The sequence below is a fragment of the Crocodylus porosus genome, unplaced genomic scaffold (genome assembly GCF_001723895.1).
Source record: "Crocodylus porosus isolate Cpor-Errol unplaced genomic scaffold, CroPor_comp1, whole genome shotgun sequence".
Lineage (NCBI taxonomy): Eukaryota > Metazoa > Chordata > Crocodylia > Crocodylidae > Crocodylus > Crocodylus porosus.
In genome coordinates, this window is record NW_017728916.1 from 14,055,072 (window position 1) to 14,069,464 (window position 14,393).

Consider the following 14,393-nt stretch of genomic DNA (forward strand, 5'->3'; position numbering starts at 1 on the left):
GGTAGGGGGAGCCAGAAATTCAGAAGCAGACCTGCTGCTGAAGTCTGGGGCACAGAGCACTTGGCAGAAAAGGGAGGGGTAACACATGAGGAACCCCATACTTCAGAACCAGCTGTGGGGAGAGGACAGAACCCCTGTCATATACAAGATCTTAACACATGACCTGATTTTTTTTTTTTTTTTTAGTGTTGAGCACAAAAAGAAATCAGTGGGAGCTGCAGGTATTAAGCACCTTCCAGCTAGGGAAAGTAGTCTCATCTACATGCAAACTTAGTTTTAACAGTTTTATTAAATTAGTGCCAACTGATCTGTCAAAATGTATTTCACTTTAAATGACATATTTTAATTAATTTCAATTTTAAATTTATTTAATTAATAATTTATTTCCCAATCAATTTAAGCAAAACTGAAACAGGATCCTCCTACCAAACTCCAAGTCAACACAGAGTATCACAAGTTTTACCTCACTTCACTAATTAAACCAGTGTCATTTGGCTACATGGAAAACGTTAACAGTAAAAGCAGATCAGATTATTATTTTCAGATAATTTCAATGCTGTTAATCCTCCACCAATGTTTTGTACCAGAGTCAAAGATTGAGAGAGGAAGATTTGCTTTTTTTCACTGAGAAACAGATGGCCTAGCTTACTTGTCCTTTACTGCTGAGTGTAGACTTACAATGGAAGTTTCATTTATGCATCAAGATACATAATCTTGACAATGGTTATCAGCTCTTAGTCCTGCATCTACTTCTAAGTTAAAAAGACACAGGAAAAATATGGCATTTCTTAGAGAAGGAAGAAGGTATCTAACCCTGACTTCACTTCTTCATTAAATCAAATTATTTACTTATGGTGCATTAATAGTGTTAGAACTCAAAACTCCAGGATATTTTTTCATTTGTACTGTGAAAATTCTTCAGATACTAGTGAAAGTAGCATTAAAGTTAAGTAAGACTTCTTGTATTTTATGTGAAGGTCTAGTTGAGATGCATGTTAAGGTAGAAAGAACATTACAATTAGAAAGCTTAGCTTTTCATTCAAACAAACAGAATTCGTAAGACCTTCGCTTTCCACTCTTTTTTTTTTTTTTGAAAGAGCTCCAGTATAGTTTTATTTCTAATTAATCAGACAAAGAACTTAAAAAAGCTAACAAAGTGGAACTTTATCTACTCCGATTATGTCTAGACAAGTAAAAGAAAAATCAATGCACCATTTCATTTGGACTTCCGTTTCGCTGTTTCAATGGGACAGTGTTTTGTTTAGAAGTTTTGTTTCGTTTCGAAAGCACTGTTTTGTTTCATCAAAACTGTTTCGCTGCTTTGACGCCGTTTTGATGTTTCGCCCATATGTTATAATGGGGAAGCACGAAACTGCCTATAACTTTGTCATTTCTTTTCTGATTCAGATAAAATGTGCAGGACTGGTAGCCCCTTCTAAGCCCAGGAAGCCTGCTGAGTATCAAAGAGATAAGTACAGGGGTTTCCAGGAAACTGCACCTCAAACTGTTCAGAGCAAAACTTGTGTCGCATGAAGACACATAGAAAGCTCAATTCAACCAATGGTTTTTATGCCATATTCCCCCCACAAAATAGTAATAAAACCAGCAGATAAAGGAGGCGCCATAGTCATCCTAAACCATGAAGACGACATAAAGGAAGCCAACAAAAAGCTCTCTGACACCACCTACTACAAAGAACTACAACAAGATCCTACTCCCCTTTTCACCAAGAAACTCAACAATACCATCAAATCATTTCCATCAAGATTACAAGAAAAACTACAGACCTTGATCCCCCACTACCTAACCCAAGGACTTTTTGCATGCTCCCTAAAATCTACAAACAAGGGAACCCTGGCAGACCTATCATATCCAACCATGGGACCCTGAGGAAATATCAGGTTTCACTGAATCACTCCTAAAACTGCTCGTCACCCACAGAACAAGTTTTGTCCAAGACACTACAGACTTTCTACAGAAACTTAAAAACATAGACCACCTTCCCAGCAACACCCTCCTAGCCATCAGAAACATTACCAGCCTATATACCAACATCCCACAGCAGGATGGCATCCAAGCCTGCCTTACATATCTACAGGAACAAGATTACAGACCCAAAGATATTACTGACCTTGTACACTTCATCCTCACACACAATTTCACTTTTAATAACCAACACTTTCTCTAGACAATGGGAACAGCTATGGGCACCAAAATGGCCCCAAAATATACCAACCTTCCTATGAGCCACCTGGAAAAAGACTTCCTCAAGAACTGCACCATCAAACCCTTGTTATACTTAAGATATATCGATGACTTCTTCATCATTTGGACTGAAAACCTAAAGTCTCTGATTGAGTTCCATCAGAAATTCAACAATCACCGTCCCTCCGTCCAACTTTCTCTAGAATGCTCCAGCACCAACATCACCTTTAACACACGATGATCAGTATCCAGAATGATAAAATACAGACCACATTATACAAGAAACTCACAGACCAACATACATATCTGCACAGAACCAGCAATCACCCTAAACACACCAAAAAAGCTGTGATATACAGCCAAGCCCTCAGATATCACCAAATTTGCACTGAAGAGAACACCGGGGATTGCCACCTCACCGATCTTAAAAAGGCTTTCACCCAACAAGGACACTCCTCCAGAGAGATAGATCGCACATTTGAAAGAGCCACCCGGATACCACGTGAAGAACTGCTGCAGTACAGAAGAAAAAAACCTGCAAATCACACACCACTGGTTATGACATATCACCCCTCCCTCGAACATGTACAGAAAATCCTCAAACAGTTGCAACCCATACTAGAAAGAGACCCTATCCTTACAAAGATCTTCCCAGAGCCACTTATCCTAGCCTTCAAACAAGCACCAAACCTCGCTAACCTCATCACCAAAAGCACACTTCCTCAAGCCCAGAATACATCAAATGGATCCAGACCATGTCATGACAAGAAATGCAAAACCTACCAACACATCTCCACCACTCCCACAATTACTACATCCCACAACAGAGCCATCAGCATTCCTGGATCTTTCAGCTGCACCTCCAGAAACGTAATATCTCTCATCCAATGCACCAAATGCCCTGATGGAAAATACGCAGCAGAGACCAAACAACAACTGCACACTAGAATGAACGCACACTGGAAATCTATCAAAGACAGGAATACACAATTACCTGTGGGGGCACATTTCTCATAAAAAAACCACTCTCCCTCCAACCTCTCAGTCGGGATCCTCGAACGAAACTTACAAAACACTTTCCAGAGATGAGCCTATGAACTCCACTTCATCAGGCTGGCAGTAGGGCTAGGTTACAAGGTGATGCTGAGCATGGTGGGGGGTAAAAATGCTCTGCGGGCCCTGCTGTTGTGGGAGCCTGCTGGGCTTCTTCTGGGTTCTGCTGCCCTTGGTTCCTGTCATTTTTTACAGGAACCAAGGGCAGATGAATATTAATTTTCTAATTTTTTTAGGGGGCCCATGGGCCGAATCCGGCCCATATTTTGCCCGCCCCTGATATAAGCAAACCCACAGTCTCCACTTTGTGTTTCTCTACCTTTCAGATAACTCAAACACACCCAGACACGCACTTTAAGATAAGAGGTGGTTTCTTCAGAAAATTATTTGGGGAAAACTGTTCCCTGAGATGATAATGAACTTCAACAACTAGCAGTTCCACTGACTGAGTGAGTAATTAAGCAGATCAAGGATAGCAAATTCTTTAGAGAGATAAAAGCCAGAGGCTGCTAGGCTGATTAAGAGAGTCAAAGCAGCGAGTGAGGACTGGATCCTGACCAAGGGACCTTCCCAATGACCCGTCGGGACAGCGTTGATCGGGAACACCTGACTTCACTGGAACAACTTGGCGTGCACCTGGCATAGAAAGACTGCCGATAAGTTGCCAACCCCATGTGGGAACTCTTTGTCATTCTATCTGTTGTTATCATTCGCTATTAGCTCTTTATTACTATGCTATCTGTTGATTGGATTAACCGTTCTGTTAATTGTTGTATGCTAAGCTATAAATAAATTTGCCTTTACTTCACTCCCGACTCGTCTCCTTGATCCCGAACCCAGCAGCCTAACGGCTGATACATTCACAGCGCCTAGCTGGCCTGTGACACTCAAGGCAAAATGTCAGTCATAAAATGATTACAACATCAAGGTACATTAGGTAAAGATTAAGGAATATAATAGAGAAAATCAAAAGTCAAAGTGATGCAAGGGGTTCATGTAAAAATTAAACAGTCCAAGCTCTACATAAATCAAAGGGAAGCCTAATGGAAAAGGAAAAGGTCCAGAGAAAACTAATTTCACGTTGCTTCATTAAAAGCGCAAACTTTGATGGAAGCATTAGGATTTACTTTGAAAAAGAGAAGCATAAGAAAGTATATGAAACAAACATACAGTTCATGCGAAAGTACAAAAAAATGACTAGTTTATATTATCTGTCCTTTAACCAAGGACAAGACAGTACTCAATTACAAGACAAAAACATTCAAAAAAGGCTGTAGGAGATAGAGTTCTTAAACATAAGATATCCTATAGAAAGCCATTCTATAAATTACAGACCTTTGCCTTAAGAAAAATAAACACATCTATATAAATAAGCATAGTGTTAACACCACCTTAAAAAGACTATATATCTACATGATTCAGAACAGGAACTGATCTAAAAACACGACTTCTACCCATAATGCAATTCTACCAATTAAACGAGTTCAAATTTGAATACCCAAGTTCCCACTTTTCTTTTCCTTATGCAGCAACAATCAAGTTCTCAGTTTTCTATAATACCTCATAAAGGACTAATTTCATTTCTGTTCTGCATTAGCAGTAGGAATTGTTTTAATTCGTTTTTATTTGATGTTGCTGAAATAAAGCATGACAATATTTTAGCTGCCTAGACTGAAAGACATTTTAGTGCTTTGCCCCCTTCAAATCGCAGCAATAATCTTAATTTTAGATGTATTTAAATATTACCAAGATATTTTCACCAGCAGTAAGAACACCTTATGTTTACATTTTTCTAATTTTTCTAATTAGCAAGAAACAACAACTGGAGGACAAAAACTCCAGCTTTGCACTTTTAAATTTACAATGAAATGTATTTCCTTTTACCAAGACCCAGTCTACTGTATTTTAAATTAGTTATTTTTATTTTAACTATAAATCTAATTAGAATAAACATGTACGGGCAGGTCCAGAACCCTAATGGAAAGCATAGCACATTAAGGAATAGAGTGCAAGTAACTCAACTTCATCCTGTGCTTCCTCAAATGAGAGACTTACACAGTTAATAAGCTCCTGAGAAGATCTGAACATGTTGCATCACACTTATAACTTTATTTATATGACCCTGGAATTAATTACTATAAGACATGTGGGCAATTCAGCTCTTTGTAAATAAAGAAACTAAATAAAGCCTATGAAAGCAGTCACCTCAAAGCAAAAGCTAAAAGAAACTGTAAAGTGGAAAATAAGAGAAACCTAAAACAAAGTAAAAGAGAAATTAAATGAGATCATTATACAACTTTTTATTTTACCCCAGAACTGTAATTTAAAGGCATAAGGAGACAAAATGTCAACTGTATTACAAGTTAAGAACTCATATTTTTAAAAAGCCATTTAAGGAATCCTCAAATATTTACTTACATATGAAAGTGATTTAATAATTAATTTTAGTTCATTCTCATTTTTGCTTGACAGATTTTGGGGTTTTAAATGATAGGGCAAAATAATGGTCACAATAATTTATTTAAGTTCACAAGCCATATATTTCTGCACAGAGGTTCTTACATACTATATAGCCCCTCTAATCCACTGAACTATTTTTATTCCTTCAAGTTAATGGGACAAACCATGGAACTCAAAATATATAAAATCTAAATGAATTTTTTATTTTTATTTCTATTACTTGGGACTCCGTTCTGGACTGCTGTTAAACAACTTACCAGATTTCCACTGAAGTGAAAATTAAGATTATGTATTCAAGGAATTAACTGTGAATATGAGACCAAAACTTAAAGTTTTGTTTCTCCCGCACCCCCCGGATAGCAGTGGATACATGATTTGCTAGAAGCCTGATTTTGAAACAACTTCTCTCTCTCTCTCTCTCTCTCTCACTCACTCACACACACACGCACGCACTTGAAGGTATCATTCCATTACATTTCATTGGCTTCAGCAAAGGAGGTATTTGAAAGATGGGTTGAATATATGTTTTGGCTCACTAACATCAATGTGGCCAAAGAGCACTTCAATCATTAGACTTATGTATTTTATTTTGCTAATACTTCTGTGACCTGAATTTCAAGAGATGTAACCCCGCTTATAATAAGCAGCAGTTACTATGTATTAGGATCTACAGAAGTAGATATGTTTTCCATAGCAATGTGGATCAACAGAAAAGAGTTACTTACCAGTAACTGGACTTTAAGGTATACTCCAATCCACAAAAGCAAGTATTCGTATATACGGGTGGATTTTAACGCAAACTGAAGGAATAAAGGATAGGACACCCCACAACAGTTTTTTCTGTCCACTTCAGAGTTTTGAGAGGTTAATCTTGTCAAGGTTCTCAGTACAATAAATGTAATTCAGGCAACATTTTCCAGGTTCTTGGGTACTTTTCAAGCTCAAAGATCAGGCTCCTCAAGGTAAGGAAATGCTTCCTAAATTTCCTGAGTGGCTTTGCCAGTACTGTGCCTTGACACACTATGAAACATTTCAACATTGTAAAAGCCAATGATTCAACCACAGTCAAAATTGATTTTTGGTAACTTACCAGGACATCCAATAACTAGAAAAGGTCTGTGGTCATTCCAAGACTGGCCAATACATGATCTGCTGGAGGATTTTTCATAACCCATTAGTCCAGGGAAGGGAAGACTGCAAACCCCAATTTCCTGGAGTATGCAGCTTCCACCATGGCTCTCAAGAAGAGAAAGACACAATACTGCAAATGGTCCTAGGCTACAAATAAACAAACAGTCCATTTGGCAATGTGGAAATTAGCAGTTCTCAGGCTGAGAGATGCTAGCCAGTACCCTTGCCCAAAGATGGAATAATAGCTGCTAGTATGTCTAGGTCTCTCTGTCATGGTCTGTAGAACACTTTTTCTCTCAGTCGCAATGGAACACATTGTACTGAACCCAAAGAAAACAGCAATGTCCCATCCTAATGAAAAAGACACATAGTCCAAAATGGGACAGAAAGAGCAGCCAGTTATGACACACCCAAATGCAGCTACAACCCTCTGACCTATAATAATTCTCTTCCAAACCAAGAAAAAAAAAACAGTCAAGCAGCCATGAAACAGAGGCAAGAAGGGCAGAAAGCATCTCCTGGATATACTATCCAAGCCCCTACTTCTCCAAGTGGTCACAATGGGTGGGTGGGTCTGGAACAGCAGTGCTTGTGCATTCTCTGCCTTTTTTTGTTTTGGAAACTCAAACCAGTGAGCAGTGGATAAGATACAGGTACTGGGAAGAAGGATAGATCCAAAGGAAAGTACCTATGCAAGTGGAACTCAAGGCTGGGATGGGAGGAGAACAAGATGACCAAGTAAATACCAAATAGCTTTTAAGACCTTCAATGAATGGGCAGTCTTCTACAGTAGAAGGAAGAACAGTTGAAGTTCTCAAAAGGGAGTTCTCCCCTCAAAAGAGTTCTCCCACTGTTGTTTGAATTTCCTCTGGGAGCCCAGAATCCCTCTCAGGATTAGAGCAGCAGCCAGGGCACACCATGCTACTATCTAAGGCAGCTCACAGGACAGTTTTGGACACAAGCCTTTCATCTTGTATGCATGAAAGAAAGGACTCTTTGGAACTGAAAGACAGCAAATCAAGACAGAAGATTAGACAACGTGAAGTCGCATGGAATAGGAACTCTTGTCACAGAGGTCTAATCCAACTCATCTCTTAGGGCCAACCTGGTATCTCACTATGTGGGCTACTGCCACTGCAAACAGGAAAGGAGATGGAGTAAGTAAAGGAATTCCATGCATTTTTAAGAAAAATGACAAACACTAGCACAGGTAAGAAATTCCTGTTTGGGTTAGTCCAGATAGGTATGGACACTGTGGTGCCAAATACAGTGGCTTCCTGTAAAGTCCTAGAAAATTGGAATGACAGGACTAGAACGAGGTCATTTTCAGTGGTGGAATGGAAAGCAGAGCATGCCAAATTGAAGTGTGGTACATAAGGACCTGAAGGCAAGGCAGAAGCCAGTGCTGCCTGGGGACCCAGGGATCCTTATGTGCTCTGCTCAGCCCAGCTCATCTGTACTTGGGCCAGACCTGAACTTCCCAGCACTTAGGTGTTGCAGTTGGGGCTACGGTTACCTGGATACAGGGGTGGATTGGCTGGTTCTGGTCTGTCCTGAGTGGCCCCTGAACCACTGAAAAATCCAGGAGCAGAACATGCCCACCAAGTACTTAGGCAATGTTTTGCTCCCTGTTTGGCTAAGAGTGACACGTGCTCTCCCTGGCCCTGGAGGATACAAAGGGAGCAAAACACACTGGGATTCTGGAGAACTGCTCTGTAGCTTCTTTTCAACCCCTGCCTATACATGCTTTCAGGCTCCTGAGAAAGTCTCTTGGGAGTCACTTCATTCAGGTTGTTCCCAAGTTATTTTTCTCACAGAGTAGAATCTTCTACTCTGGGAGAAAAATTGTGAACTTCTGTACATTCATGGTTTCTCCTGAGAGCACAAAAAGGCTCCCTGGAGAAACTAAATGTCTGTCTATAGTTTATGTAAGCACTCTCTTGAGAGGGATCTCCCTGAGGTCTTGAGAAGATAGATGAGGAACCCCTGTTATCCTCCTCCAGATATTTACACAACTGGAAAGTCTTGGAACATGTCAGAGCAGTACTGGCTTTCCTCTGATGGGGAGGGGGTGCATTCCTTGATCAGCATGAATGGCCACAGCCAGCACAGAGCTCTATATGAAGATGCTGAAGAGGAATTCCTTTTTAACCTTGTTCTAGAACAGCAAAATTGGTGCTAAGCAACACAGCAATAGCAAGGATGACAGGTGTTGTGAGGATGTGGTGCAAGCATGCAAAAGCAAGTCAAGGAAAGATCCAAGGGACTTATCAAGTAGGAACATGCATAGCTTTCCTTCATGCTCATTCCTTCTCCTCAGCTTAAAATGACCAAATGTTACATTTATCAGACACATGGGATTCCCTGAATAGGGACTCCTATGAGAATCCAAAGACAGAAAAAAAGGGACAGCTATAAAAACCTGGTGATTTGAACTAAGGCATCATGAAGAAAGTGTACAGTCTTCACCCAAGTCATAGAAAGGAATAAAGCAAGGCTTTTATATAAGATCATTCAGGAGGAGAATACTCTGCCTCTTGCAATGCAAAATGTCAGTGCCATGAAGACTAGCTGAGAACAGAAATGAGCGGGTGCAATAAGCATGAAGCCCCTCAAAACAATTTTAAGAACCTCCAAAATATGTTTTTTGGGTGGAAGGAAAAAAGATGAAGTAACAACAAAACAACAGGGATGAATTGTGGCCAACTGACAGACAGGACTCAAGCGATGGGTTTCTCTGACTCAGGCAACTGAAAAGAAGTGAGAAAAGGGGTGTGCTCTGTCTTTTATCTCCTCTGTGGTGGTAATGGGTGGTGATATTAATAAAGCACAAAAGTCACCAGATTGATTTAAAATATCTTTCAAATAGCCTTCAACCCCAAGTGTTGGTTCTGACAATTGTGCAGAATCAGCTATACTGTTAAATTTTCTTTGAAGCTGAAACACTGGATGCACTCATTGAAAGCATGACACTAAGCAGAAAAAGATTCACACATTTGTCTACATCTAGCATATATAGATGCTTCCACAAATTATATCCCCTTATACAATGAACAGTGCTGGCTTCAACTTGAAATACACAAATCTGCAGGGTTGCTTTTACTGCACACAAGATAACCCAGAAGTAATTCAGACTATCCATGTATCTGTTTCAGTTTACATTTACATTTCCACCTGCTAATAAATTCAAGTCTCATAACTACTCACTAGTTTGTGCTCATTTTTCCCAAAAGCGTATTTATCCTCTAGCTGAACACTTTTCCCTAGCTTTATTTCAAGATAAGCAATAGCCATTCCATGAACTAATTATGATTATTCTGCAATACAGAGGGAGCTGTAATTTTAAGAGTGTCATTATAATGCATTTGCCAACATTTCAAACACACCCACACTATTTTATGCATATACTTTAGGTATTGTTAGACCTAACTAGCTTGCTAAAAGTATTCAAATACTGTTTTCTAAGTTCACAGAAAGGGTAGGCCTAAATAAAAAGGTTTACACATAACTACTCTTTTTCTGGTTCCAGCACTCCTCACAAACAATTTAAAATAAATTTAAGTTATGCAAAGGGTTTCATGTATAGTGATAAACAATTTTTTCTTGTATATATTCTACAGTCATAGACCAAAATAGAAAAGGTTCCCCTCAGTCTAAACACTGTATATATGTGCAATTCAAAACTGAAATGTTTTGCATTATGCATTCTATTGTGTCTATAGTGTACATAAAATCCAAACAGCTTTACAACTTTCACCAACTACAAGTCTGCAAGTCTTCTGCCCTAACAAACAACTGTATGCTGCTCAGGTACTAAAAAACAAATTGCAATAATAACTTATTTAGAAACTGGTGATATTTAGATATTTATTTAGAAACAGAATAAAAATGTTTATTTTCACTATATGCCTTTGAAAAACTGAACAAATAATTTAATATCATTATAAATTAATACCTTTTAAAATAGCTATTTGTGATCATATAAGTTTGTATGTTATTTGTTAAAAAGCATTTGCCTCAGGATTTTTTTTTTGTATTTTGTTACAGATTATTTCAGAATATTTCAAGATACAAACCTTTTAAGAAATGACCAGATAATTATCTAAAACTACATTTGGAGACAAAACGTTAAAAGCTGAGAAGGAACACAGTGGAAGCATCTTTAGAAGACAGAGAGTTGAAGTTAAAACCCTAAACCAGTGATTCTCAACCAGGGCGTTGGGAATCCTGTGGTGCCTGCAGCCAGACCTTTTGAAGGGTGCAATAAGGTCTGAGGAGATAAGCTAGGTGGTATAAAGAGGTATGCAGATAAACTAAACAAATAGGCCCAGGCTCAGGCTTATCCTTCCCTGGACAATCCCATTTCTACTGCCAGTGTCTCTGCAAGGAAGCAAGCACTGTAATCTTTAAGTTTGTTTTTGAAATTGGAGTGCCACTGAATTCACAAAAGTTGTGGAAAGGTGCCTCAAGTTCAAAAAAGTTGAGAACCACTGCCCTAGGCTCTCTAGAACAGCAATACAGAACCCTAGTATATGCTTCCTATAGGTTGCCCTGTGCAGGCCATGCCACAGAACAGAAACGCTGAAGGCTTCTCCCACCACGGAATCCCCAAATTGTTCTGTACTGTGCACAGAAATTCCGAAGTACAACACACTCATAGAATTTGGCTATACAAACATACTTTAGCCATATATTTGTTTTTGTAAGTCAGTTATACTATTGTTATACTATTGCTTAAGTGCCAGGATGACGCAAAGTATTGGGCTTAGGATTCCACTGATTCTCTTCCAGCAACTGATGAAACCAAAAACGTCTCACACAAAACAATGAGAAGGTACTTGTGAACTTATCAGCATTTGGAAGGAAACTATAGGTCAGAATCAATGAAGAGTGCAGACACACAACAACTGAACAATTCCCAAATGCCACGGGCAACTGGTTCACAATTTTGTGAAGTTCTGTGCCTCCGACACCAGGGTAAACACCCAGTCAAGCATGCCCTGCAGTCGGCAAGTGGGTGTGGGAGTAGGGGCAGGGAAGAGTTGCTTCCACCTATACTTTGGAGATCCATTTGGGTGGGTGACCAGTGACTGGGAGCATTTTCACTTTTCTGCTTTCCCTGATTTTCTAAATGAGTTCAATGAAGTCCAACAGACTGCAATTCAGAATTGAAGTCTGCTGCAGCGCGGTTGCAAGACTTGGGGAAGAAGGGGAGGAGGGAGTGGTTAAACTCACACTTTTCACCACCCAGAAGGTCCTCCCTGCCTCCCCATGTACCAAGATTTGGCCCTGGGTGGCCTGGAGCCACCCCCTCCCATCCCTGAACACTGGGACTGGGCCTTGGAACCCAGCACCACCTCCATGCTCTAAGATCAGGTACTGAATCCCCCACCACCAAATTTCCATACCCATAGAGAGCCCTGCGAGTTGGATGACAGTGCTCCAGGCTGTGTCTGGCCCCTGGGCTGGGGGTTGAGCACCCCTGAAACAATACTTGATTTTAGGAGTGCACTGATACATCGAACCAATATTGGATCAGTACCAATATAAATAAAATTGCCTGCATCAAAAATTGGTCCAATGAGGCCAATAATTTAGTCAATAAATGCTCATACCTGTGCACAGCCACAGGGCAGCATGCAGGCAGCAAGAAGCAGAGCCCAGCAGCATGTGGAGAGTTGCACACAACTGGTAAGTCTGGTGGAGTGGAAAGAGTGGGGGGCAGATCACCCCCACCCTGTGGTGAGGGAGGGGGCAAGGCCAGGTGCTGTCCAGCTAGGGCAAGGCACAGGTCAGAGGCTCAGCTTATTGTTGGGGGGGGAGGGGGGGGGTTCCCACCACTGCTTGCACCCGGGAGGACACGGGGGTGGGGGTGTTGTGCCCCTGGATCTGCACAGGATGGGGTGAGCAGGCTGGAGCCAAAGCCAGGGCCCAGCTCTGGAAGGGGGCTATGGAGGGGGCTGCAGCCACCCCAAATTTCACCATAACCCTGCTCCCAGCGATGCCACTACCATGGCCCCCGTGCATGTGTGGAGGCGGGGGTTAAGCTAGGGGTGAGCTGGGGCTGTGCCACATGCACAGCAGCACTGCGAGTGAGGCTATGACAAAATTTGCAGTGGCTGCAGTCCCCTTTGTAGCCCCTGCCCTGAGCCCAGCCCCCATTGAGAAGAGCTCAGGGCAGTCCCAGACCCAGCCTGCCCACCCTGCCTTGCACAGATCAGGAGGCATATCCCCCCCATGCCCTCTTAGGGTACAAGCAGTGGCAGGAGCCACTCCCCCTTGATGAATCGCAGCTCCATCCCACACCTTGCCCTGGCTGGGCAGCGCCTGCCCCTGCCCCCTCCCTCACTGTGGGATGCACTGATCTGCCCCCCTCCACTCCCCTTCCACCACAACAGACTTACCAGCTGCACACAGCTGTATCAGAAACCGGATCAGTATAGGCCAATATGCCTCCTTAAAAATCGGCTATTGGTATCAACCCCCAAAATCTTTATTGGTGCACCCCTACTTGATTTTCCAGGTACAATTTTAAACCATTCCAGGTGACTTTAAACCTGTTTAAGAGAGTTGTAAATCTGTCCACTTCAGGTTTACCTCACATCTAAACCGTTCTAAGTGTTATGTGTGTCCCTACCCAAAAAGGTTCTAGGGTTCATCCTTAGCCCCTGAAGTGATTATGATGCACCTTAAGAAGTGGAAAAAGGAACTGGTGCTTCACAACGTGGAAGGACCCCATTAACATAGCTCCCTTTGTCTGATTTTCTTTTGCAGTACTCTAGTCCCATTCCTTCTTCTAGCAACACAAAGCTATAGAGCAAGTATTAATTAGCTTGCATGTATCTGGTTTCCATTTGGCCCAAGATCCCCTTTCTACATTTTTCCACATCACTTGCAAGGTCTCCCAATTTGGACTCTTCCATGGCTCTATCTACAATTCAGCTCAGAGTTCTCTTTCCTTATTCATACACATTGTACGTATACAATTATAGACTTGCAACTTACTCCGCCTTTTCATTCCTGATTTTTAAAAGTTAAGCTATTGAAATCACTAAGTTTTAAGCCTGCACATATTACTAAAATGTTACTTTTCAAAAGTCATTATTTCTCATCTTCACGTTACATTACCCTAATAATACCAATCAACTACACATGAACCTTTTAAAACATGCTAGTACATCAAAATGAGCCAAACTCCTGAGAATGAATGCTCATATCCAACCTCTGCAGAAGTTAATGTATAATATGGATCCTTGATAAATGTTCAGCATTTCCCAGGTTTTGTTCATTAAGAAAAATTAATATTAATTTTAGGTGAATTACACTTTTACAACAATTATCTAATTTTATCATATATGTTTATAATTATAACTATATTATATGAAAATAAACATTTAAGGATTACTTCAGGATGACAATAAGGTCTCTGGTTGAGGAAACAATGAATGGGATGATTTCTTGGATTAATAATAACATCAAAGAAAATCACATCCTGGACCACTTTATCTTCTCAAAAGCCTTTGTGTGGAGGGTGTGGGAGAGGA

General features: G+C 40.7%; 1 protein-coding gene across 2 annotated transcripts in view; it reads right to left on the bottom strand.

The window, feature by feature from the left end:
• The window catches only part of DIAPH2 (diaphanous related formin 2), a 686,654-nt gene that overhangs the window by 569,075 nt on the left and 103,186 nt on the right, over positions 1–14,393 (bottom strand). The gene's annotated exons all lie outside the window — the stretch shown is intronic.